Source organism: Phascolarctos cinereus, unplaced genomic scaffold, assembly GCF_003287225.1.
Source record: "Phascolarctos cinereus isolate Bilbo 61053 unplaced genomic scaffold, phaCin_HiC Scaffold_1;HRSCAF=81, whole genome shotgun sequence".
NCBI classification, from domain to species: domain Eukaryota; kingdom Metazoa; phylum Chordata; class Mammalia; order Diprotodontia; family Phascolarctidae; genus Phascolarctos; species Phascolarctos cinereus.
Genome location: NW_027555514.1, coordinates 226,901,109 through 226,910,574, shown reverse-complemented (window position 1 = coordinate 226,910,574; position 9,466 = coordinate 226,901,109). Strand labels below are relative to the sequence as shown.

Here is a 9,466-nt window from a genome sequence, read left to right as displayed (position 1 = left end):
ACTGTCTAGTTCTAGTATCCTATCTTCAAACATTGAGAAAGATTTAGAAGGTTCATGTTGAAATATGTGCACTCCTGCATCATGTTGTTTATGTTCCATGAAAGATACAGGAAATGATATTTCCGCAGTGGATATTGATTAGCGCTTGTGTTCAGGAAGATGGCTCAAGGAGATTAGTGTTGTTACTCTGAACAAGTCACATTATGCCTCTAGGTCTCATTTTCCTTATCTATAAAACGAGTGAGCTATACTGGTTGATCTCCAAATTCCCTCCCAACATTAAAGGACTATGATTCTATGATATTAAAATGTTGTACTTAGTCATTCACATTAAAAGGAAATCATCTATTGGTTCTCATTCACAGAGTTGGTACAATACCAATCAGACTACCAAGGGGATACTTTATAGAGTTAGACAAAATAATAAGAAATGTCATTTGAAGAAATAAAAGGTCTAAAATAACAGGGAACATGATGACAAAAAAAAGTAGGAATGAAGGGGGAATATACTTTCCAGACCTCAGATTACACTATAAAACAGTAATCATTAAGAATAATTGTTACAGGTTAAAGATGAGAAAAGTAGATCAGTAGGAAACTAAAATCAGAAACAGTTAAATTCAATAACCCAGTAGTTAATAAACCTGAGAACCTAAATTATTTGAGGAAGAACTCCCTATTTGACAGGCAGTGCCTGAGGAAACCAGAAAGCAGCTCAGCAGAAATTAGGTTTAGCCCAGTGTCTTATATCACATCCCACAATTATTTCAAAATGGATATAAAACCAGAATGTTAAAGGCTTTACCTAACAAAAAGTCAGAAAGGAAATAATACCAGGCATATATCAAAGCCATGGCTAGGAGTAAAATTCTTAACAAAACATAGGACAGGAGTGATTACAAAAATTGAAATAGATCACTTCAGTTACATGAAATTGAAAAACTTCTGCACAAACAAAATCAATGCAAGTAGCATAAGAAGGGAAATGGCCAATTAGAGAGAGAGAGAGAGAGAGAGAGAGAGAGAGAGAGAGAGAGAGAGAGAGAGAGACTAACAGTAGCAAACATATGTATGGCAAAGAGCCATTTCTCAAATGACTAAATGGTTAAAGGATATAAACAAACAGTTTTCAAAAGAATTGCAAATTATTATTAATAATATGAAAGATTGTTGTAAATCACTAATAATTGTTTTTCAGTTATTTCAGTTGTATCCAAATCTTTGTGACCCCATTTGGGGTTTTCTTGGTAGAGATATTGGAGTGGTTTGCCATTTCCTTCTTCAGCTCATTTTACAGATGAGAAAACTAAGGCAAACAGGGTTAAATTCCCAGGGTCACACAGCTTGTGAGTGTCTGAGGCTAGATTTGAACTTAGGGTCTTCCTGACTCCAGTCTTAGCACTTTATCCACTGCATCATCTAACTGCCTCAACTAATAATGAGAGAAATGCAAATCAAAGCAACTCCAGACTTTCACCTCACATCTAGCAAAAAGACAAAGAGGATAAAAGATGTAGATAGTCAATGTTAGAGGGGATTATAGGAAGACAGGTACACTAATGCAATTTTAGCAGAGTTGTGATTTACAAATGTCCAACCATTCTGGGACTATGCCAAGAAAGTGACCAGAATGTCCCTACGTTTTGACCTAAAGATCTCATTGCTAGATATATACCCAAGGAGGTTAAAGACAGAGAAACATGCCATATACATCAGAACATTCATAGCTGCCACTTTTTGTGGTAGGAAAAAATTGGAAACAGAGTAGATGTCCAACAATTGGTAAATGCCTAAACAAATTGAGGTACCTTCATTTAATGGAATATTATTGCATAAATGTAAGAAATGTTAAAAATGGAGAAGTCAGAGAAACATAGGTGGCCTATATGAACTGCGGCAGAGCCAAGTAAGTAGAACAAGGAAAACAGTATACACAATAATTGTAACAATGTATACGGAAAGAAAAATAACAACAAAACAAAATGGAACGTTATGGAAATAGGATAACCTAGAACCATGGATGGAGAAGAGAAATGGCACCTTTCTGCCTTTGCAGAGGTTGTGTAGGACTATGAATGTAGAATCTTGCATGGACTGTCAGACTTGTTTGATGGAGTTTTAGTTTCATTGAACTGCTTTGCTTTCTCTTCCTATTTCATTTGTTCTAGAGAATAGCTTGTTGAGTATGGGAAAATAAATGCATATATTTGGAGGTGAAGACATAAAAATAAGAAATATCATTAAAAATAATATGGGGAATCTGCCCCATCAAGTGATGTTCAGAGATAATGTGATGCTTGGGTGGTGGCGGCAGGTCCAGGGGCTGTAGGAAAATAAAGCACAGGGAAGGAAGTGCCTATCCTCCACCCTTGCACCCCACACATATATTAGGCACAAAGCAGAGCCTTGATTGCTCTGTGCTAATTAAAACTCTGATTAAGCATTTACTCTCTTAATTATTCATACATAGTTTTAAAGGTGCTATTTTGCTGTCTTAAAAAATGCACGGGGGTATCCATTTAAAATTTTGAGCTCCTAGAGGCCAGACACTATTATTTTTTGCATAGCATCTGCATAGAACCATGCACTATGATGATGCTTTAGGGTTTGGTCTAAAAAATATCTTCATCTGTATTTTTATAGGTTTCCTATGAGCTGTCTATTTCAGTATTACTTGGAATATCTCTACTACAGGCAATTCCATTCATTCCTTTGTGCACCATTACACTGTCCAATTAACTGCTGCATTAAAAAAGGCATTAAAATTTTAAGAACCAAAATGTCCTTTTAAAAGTTTAGTCATTACTATGGGTACTTGTATGAAGGACTGAAAACAACTCCTTTTATGTTTTGTTGCTTTCTTGCATATAATTAAACTTTATCATCTCCTTTTCCTTTAATCTTCTGTTTTCTAGATTGGTGAAGAAGAATTTTGTTTTACCTTAACAGAATATGATTTGCACCTTTTCTATTTTAAAATTAGATTTTTAAAAACTTCTTTTTATCCAACCCCCCACTAGGGATGGTTTTAATGTGCCCAGGTAGTCCCCAAAAAAGTATGCTTTTCAACTGAATGAATTTCTGCTGCAAGCAATGGAGTTGTTTGCTTCAATAGCATATGTACTAAAATTGGAATGAAACAAACAATTAGCATAGCCCCTGTACAAGGACAGCATGCAATAAGTGAAGTGTTCTATATTTTTTAAAAAAAGACCATTAATAAAATGATACAACACAATGTGTGTGTGTGTGTGTGTGTGTATGTTGTTCAGTCCTTTTTCAGTTGTGTCCGACTCTTTGTGACCCCATCTGGGGTTTTCTTGGTAAAGATACTGGAGTATTTTGCCATTTCCTTCTCCAGCTCATTTTATGGATGAGGAAACTGAGGCAAACAAGATTAAGTGACTTAGGATCACACTGCTAGTAAGTGTCTGAGGATGGATCTGAACTCACAAAGACGAGGTCTGGCACTCTATCTCCTTTACCACCTAGCTGCCCTATATGCATATGCACACACATATAACATGCATATGAACATATATACACATATGTGCATGTATAAATGCATATGAAAACAAGAAGTTCAGAAGGGAACAGAAATGGACAAGGCAACTTTATTACTACCTTTTAAAATTTAATAAAGACGTGTATAAAACAAACTTTAACTAATAGAAATTCACAGTATCATGTACAATCCTTTTTTGTTCTTCTTTGTATATTGGCATGTTTGTGTTTCTTGAGTGTTAAGCTTATAATACACATTTTTGAAAAGAGAAAAATAAAGGCAAGAGAGCAGCATCCTTTAACTCAGGTTTTTGTTCCTGTAGTTGCTGCTTGACCACTAGAGGTCACATGTGCACCTGCAATGTGAAACGTCCTGTTCCTTTCTGCCGTTCCGTGGGTTCTGGATATGTTCAACGAGAATAAATGACAGCATCCAGGTGGAAGGAAGCTATATAAAGGAGATCAAAAGAGCATGAATAGACAAATCCACAGCTCAGCTCCCAGTGCTTCTCAGACTCGGTTCTCAGGCTTTCTGATGACTATAAAAAAAATCCTGGGTGTTGCTATATGGCAACTGTCTTTAGGCAGTGAGAAGTGCCTAGCATAGCATTTAGAGCTAGAAGAGACTTCAGTGATCATCTCATCCCATCTCTCTGAAAGCCAAGGTCTATCAAAGTGAAGTAACTTGCCCAAAGTCACACAGTAGGTGTCCGATTCATGATTCAAACCTAGGTCCTTTGACTCCAAGACCAGACCTCTTTACTTTATATTATGTTTCACTGAGCTATGCATTGAAAGACCTGAACTCAAATCCTAGTGGTGCTACTAATTTGCTGTGTGATCTTGAGTAAGTCAAAATACCTTTGGCACTCAGTTTCTTCATCTTTAGGAGCTATAGGATAACAATATCATAGAATCATCGATTTAAAAAGAGGCCTTAAAGATCATCGAATTAGAGGCTCTCATTTTACATATGACGAAACAGGCCCAGAGAAGTGAAATGATCTGACCAAGATCACATAAAGAGCGGCAGAATCAGGATCTGAATGCACATCCTTTGAATCTACAAACACTTTTCTTTTTCACTAAACTATGTACGCCTTTATAATAAAGGTGTTAGAGTAGCTCAATTCTGTCATCTCTAAAGTCTCCTCTAACTCAGTGACTTGGGGATTCTCAATTCAGTTCAACTCAATGGTTAAGTACCTATGATGGGTTACCTACTCGCTATGTCACTAAGGACGAGGCTTTTAGTCCCTGAACCTCAGGCAACATACTAAACCGAGATGTTCTAGATGATCTGTGATCTGCTTTGGTAGAGGGAGCTCTCATACCTGGGAGCCTTCACAGTAATAATGACATAGGTCTTTGACATTTTGATGCATATGGATATAAAGATAAAAATCAAGATGATCACAGCTTTTAAGGAGTTGAAACAGCACATATAGTAACAGTCAACTGGAGCTTTGTGAGCTGGCTATGGATGGGGTGAAGGACAAGAAGAAGGGAGCAGTTTAGGGTCTGTGGGTTTTTATGTTGAGGTAGAGCTGGACATTTTTACAAATACATCAGTCCAGGTAAGCAGATTCCCAGCTATCTTGGCAAAGCCCAAATCATGAATAAGGAGCTCACATTCTAATGGGAAAGACAATACATATGGAAGGTTTTAGGGGCATCAGATAGAAAATTCCCTTAGTCCTTAGGGTACAACACAAAGCAGATGTTAATACTTTTCTTTGGAAAATGGAAATGTCATTTCCATTGATAAAATCACATCAATTTGATGTTAAATCATTTGACAATGCCAACGACTTTGGTGGCAAGAACTTTCCTTTCTGGGTCTTTGGTAACTTTGGCTACAACACTTTGAGGAACAGTTAATCGCCAGGCTGCATCTCCACAGGGGTTGCTTCCCAGGGTGGTGGCTGAGGGCATTGGGCTAGAAACAGTGTTATTTCCAAGTTTCTTGGCTTCAGACTCTACTAGGGTGTGAAGGGAAATGGTGGCCGAGGTGGGGGTGATGTTGATTTGACTTGTCTGGCACCTACTGGTTCCTGTGTCTCCCTCAGAGTGCCTTGTTGCTGAAGCAAGGCTCTCCTCTGCTGAATCTGACTTGCTTGTCCACTGTGTGGCATATGGTATGTTGGGAGTTGGGGGAGATGGCTGACCCTTCCTCCACAGGAATTACTTTCCTGGATGATTGGCTGTGAAGTCTATGATGATGCCTGAAGCATCAAGAAAAAAAATATATAGTGTATCCAAGAAGGCAAACAACTGTGTATATATTATAGAAAAATTTTTTATTAAAATGGTTATTTTAAAAAGTTCTGATACTTAAAGAGGTAAACTTCAATTACCTGGAATATCTACTTATATGAAACAACCTATTCCCCAGATATGACAGATCTGTCACAACAGTTTAGAGCTGGAAAGGATGTTAGAGATACTGATTGCTTCTAGATTTTCCAAAGTTGATCTAATTGCTGTTGTTACCGTAAATCAGTTACGTACCAACAATAGCTTCTGTTTACATTAGTTTTATGTTTTACAAACAACAACACATTTATTTAGTAGAAAGCACTTTCTTCACAACAATCTTTGTGAGATAGGTGGTGCACATATTATCATCCCAATTTTGCGGATGAGGAAATGAAACCAGGATATTAGTAGCTAAATTTAAGCAGCAAGGCAATGTGGTCTTGTGGAAAGAACAGAGAAAACTGTTAATGACCTGGATTCTATTCCTGACTTTGCTCCTAATTAGTGATATAACCTTGATCCAATCATTTCTCTGATCTCATTTTCCTCATCTGTATAATCAGGAGATCGTACTAGAATCAGGGTTGGGGAAACTTAGGCCTCAAGGCCACATGTAGTCTCCTAGGTCCTTGGGTGTGCCTTTTTGACTGAGTCCAAGTTTTATAGAATAAATCCTTTTATTAAGGGGATTTGTCTTGTGAAGTTTGGATTCAGTCAAAGGGCCACACTTGAGGGCCTACAGGGCCTCATGTGGCCTTGAGGGCACAGGTTCCCTACTCCTGTTAGATCATCAGAAAAATCCCTTCCCACTTCAAACTTATAGTATTCTAGAAATAAGAAAGGAAGTATGAGGTGTGGTGGAGAAAACACTAAATTTGGAATTAGAATATCTGAGTTTAAACCCAGACTCTTCTTCTAATCACTATATGATCACATTACTTAACCTCTCTTATCCTTAGTCTCCTCATTTACAAAATGGGGAGGGGGCTGGGTGAGATAATCCCTAAGGTTCCCTCTAGTTCCAAATCTCACGATCCTATAATCTTATGACCAAGCAATTAATCCCCTTAGCATGTGATGTACCATTTTCTGCTTGAAGCCTCTCCTGATTCTCCAGAATTGCTTGTATACTCCTTTGGAGAAAACCTTGTGTTTAATTACTTTGTAATTATATTAATTTCTTTTCTAGTTATGCTGTATGTTTCTTATATACAATATAAATAATATATGTTTTATTATGTATATACATATGTGTGTGTGTGTATTTATATGCCATATGTCTACTTCCTGGCTATTTCCACCGTATTCTGCCTGTTCTCTGGCTATCATCCCCATCACCCTCCCCTCTCTGGAACTCTGTACTCTACCTCTGGGTCTGCTGGTTCTAACAGGTGAGTTTTTGCCTTATCTTGCCTGAAGCCAGGCCTCCTCACTACTTCCTAGGCACCTAATATTCCCAGCACTTAGCACAGTGCTGTGTACATAGGAAGCACTTATAAATTCACTTATTTATTCGTCTTCACAACATGCCCCCCTCCCTTTTTTTTTTTTTTACAGGATTACTAAATTAGTAGATTAGGGATTTTGGCAAATTTTTTGATGAAGTAACTCATCATTTTGAAGAAGATGGAGAAATATGGATTTGAAAGTAAAACAATTAGATAAATTCAGAACTGGTTTTATGGCCAGACAGAAAGTATAGTTGTTAATGGTAACTGGTTGGATGGCCAGACAGAAAGTGTAGTTGTTAATGGTACAATGTCAATGTAGCAGGAGGTCTCCAGTACAATACCCCAGGGATCTTTACTTGGCCTAGTGTTCTATATAATTTAAAAATTTTTGTCATTTTTATCAATAACTGAGGTAACCAATAACTAATAACAGATTTGTTACATTATTCATACATTTAAAGTTACTTATCAGTAACTTAGATAACATAGATTTGGTATCCTAATATCAACTTGGCAAGTGTGATGGCCTAGTAAAATATTGAAAGGTAGAGAGTTCAGAGGTCATGGTGAGGACAAAGAATAGGTCTGGGAGGAGTGAGATATAGAGAAAGACTGAAGGATAGGAGGTTATTATCAGATAAAGACATTTCAGGGTTCTTGACTATGGAAGTAGAAGACATGTGGGTAACAGTGATATCAAGGGTGTGACCTCTTTTTGTGGCTGAGGTGGAATGTCAGCTGGGGTGATCACTTGGCCTTGATTTCTCCCTTCACCAGTGTCCATTCATACAGGTGATCACCAAAATCTTAATGCAGTTTTAAGCTATTAAAGTTTAAAACTAATCTAAGATCCATTGAGTAGAGTAAGGAACTAAAAGGTTAGGGTGTTTAAGAGAATGTCAACATGAGATCTCCTCTAGTAAAAGGACATGAATTAAGGTGGAAGAATTATCTAGGGGCTGGCAGATAGCTATCACCAGTTCCTGGACTGGATGATAAATGTGAATGCAGTATACTCTACGGAGGAGAGGTTGCTATGTGATGACAGCTGAGGGAGAGTCTGGAAATGGCAATGGTGAGCAAAAAATATTCTGACTCCCCCTCCAGAAGCAGTGAGAGAAGGTTCAACTGGTATTAGTGGCCACTGTCATGGAGTTATGGCAGGAACCACATTTGGCACATGAATGCTAAAAAGTGACAGGAGTATGAAAGGAAGAGATCAAAATTAAAGAGATCTGTTAATTATTCAGCAGGAATGCCAGAGGTCATAGGGGAAGGGCTAGGTTGATTTGGAGAGAGTCATTAAAGAGTCAGGGTGGAGGAGGATGGGGATAAGAGAACAGGCGGCAAAAGGTATGAATTGGCAGGGATGTTGTTTACTTATTAGGAATGGGAATCGGTATCACTGAGACTAGAAGAGTAAGGGAGAGTGGGAGTTTGCTAAATTGGTACAATTTAGATCTTTATAGTCACATTCATAAACAACAGACCAAATCTCATGGGACTCTTCAAATCCCATTGCACTTCTATGTTAGTAAATGTCTGTTTAAACATTTTCCTGTGTTTCTTGGTTACATAGTTTAGGATTTGTAGTTGAATACTTCATGGGACTGCACTCTCAAAGATAACTGTATGGCAAGTTGCCCTCATTATTTGAACCTATTGGGTTTTCAATTGAAATAACTCTTTCTTCTCTTTTCTTTCTGTTCTTAAACCACTTGTTTCCCAAACAGGAGCAAAATCACTAACAAGGTCCACATGAATCTCAGGTCAACCTATGACTGTAAACTTGGGGTCAGAGGGCACCTTAGAATTAAGGTCTCTCATTTTTCAACCTAGGAAACTGGGGCCAAGAGAGGTTAAGTGACTTTCCAAAGTCATCCTAGAAGGAAATAATAGATTCAAGATTCACACTGAGATTGTCTCACTCCAAATGCAGAGTTCTTTCATATTGGCAAATTTTCATGGGCTCCAAAAAGAACCCTTGACATGTCCCTGCCCAGATCTATTGACTGAAGCCCTAAAATCTGTTGTTCAGTGTTTTTCCCCTCCACTTTAAGGCTTCAGTGTCTTTAAGTGCAGTTATCCCCTGGAAGAGGTAACAATTGCAGAATAGTTGAATAAGGGCAGACATTTTCAAGTGAACAGAAGTGACAGAGTCACAGAAGCTTTTGGACACTAAAGACACTAGGTCAGCTGGGGTGATCACTTGGCCTTGATTTCTCCCCTCACTAGTATCCATTCATACAGGT

At 37.9% G+C, this 9,466-nt stretch overlaps 1 pseudogene; it reads left to right on the top strand.

The window, feature by feature from the left end:
- The first annotated feature begins 3,103 nt into the window (after positions 1-3,103).
- LOC144455168 (U6 spliceosomal RNA) lies at positions 3,104-3,203 on the top strand (annotated as a pseudogene).
- The last annotated feature ends 6,263 nt before the right edge of the window (positions 3,204-9,466 follow it).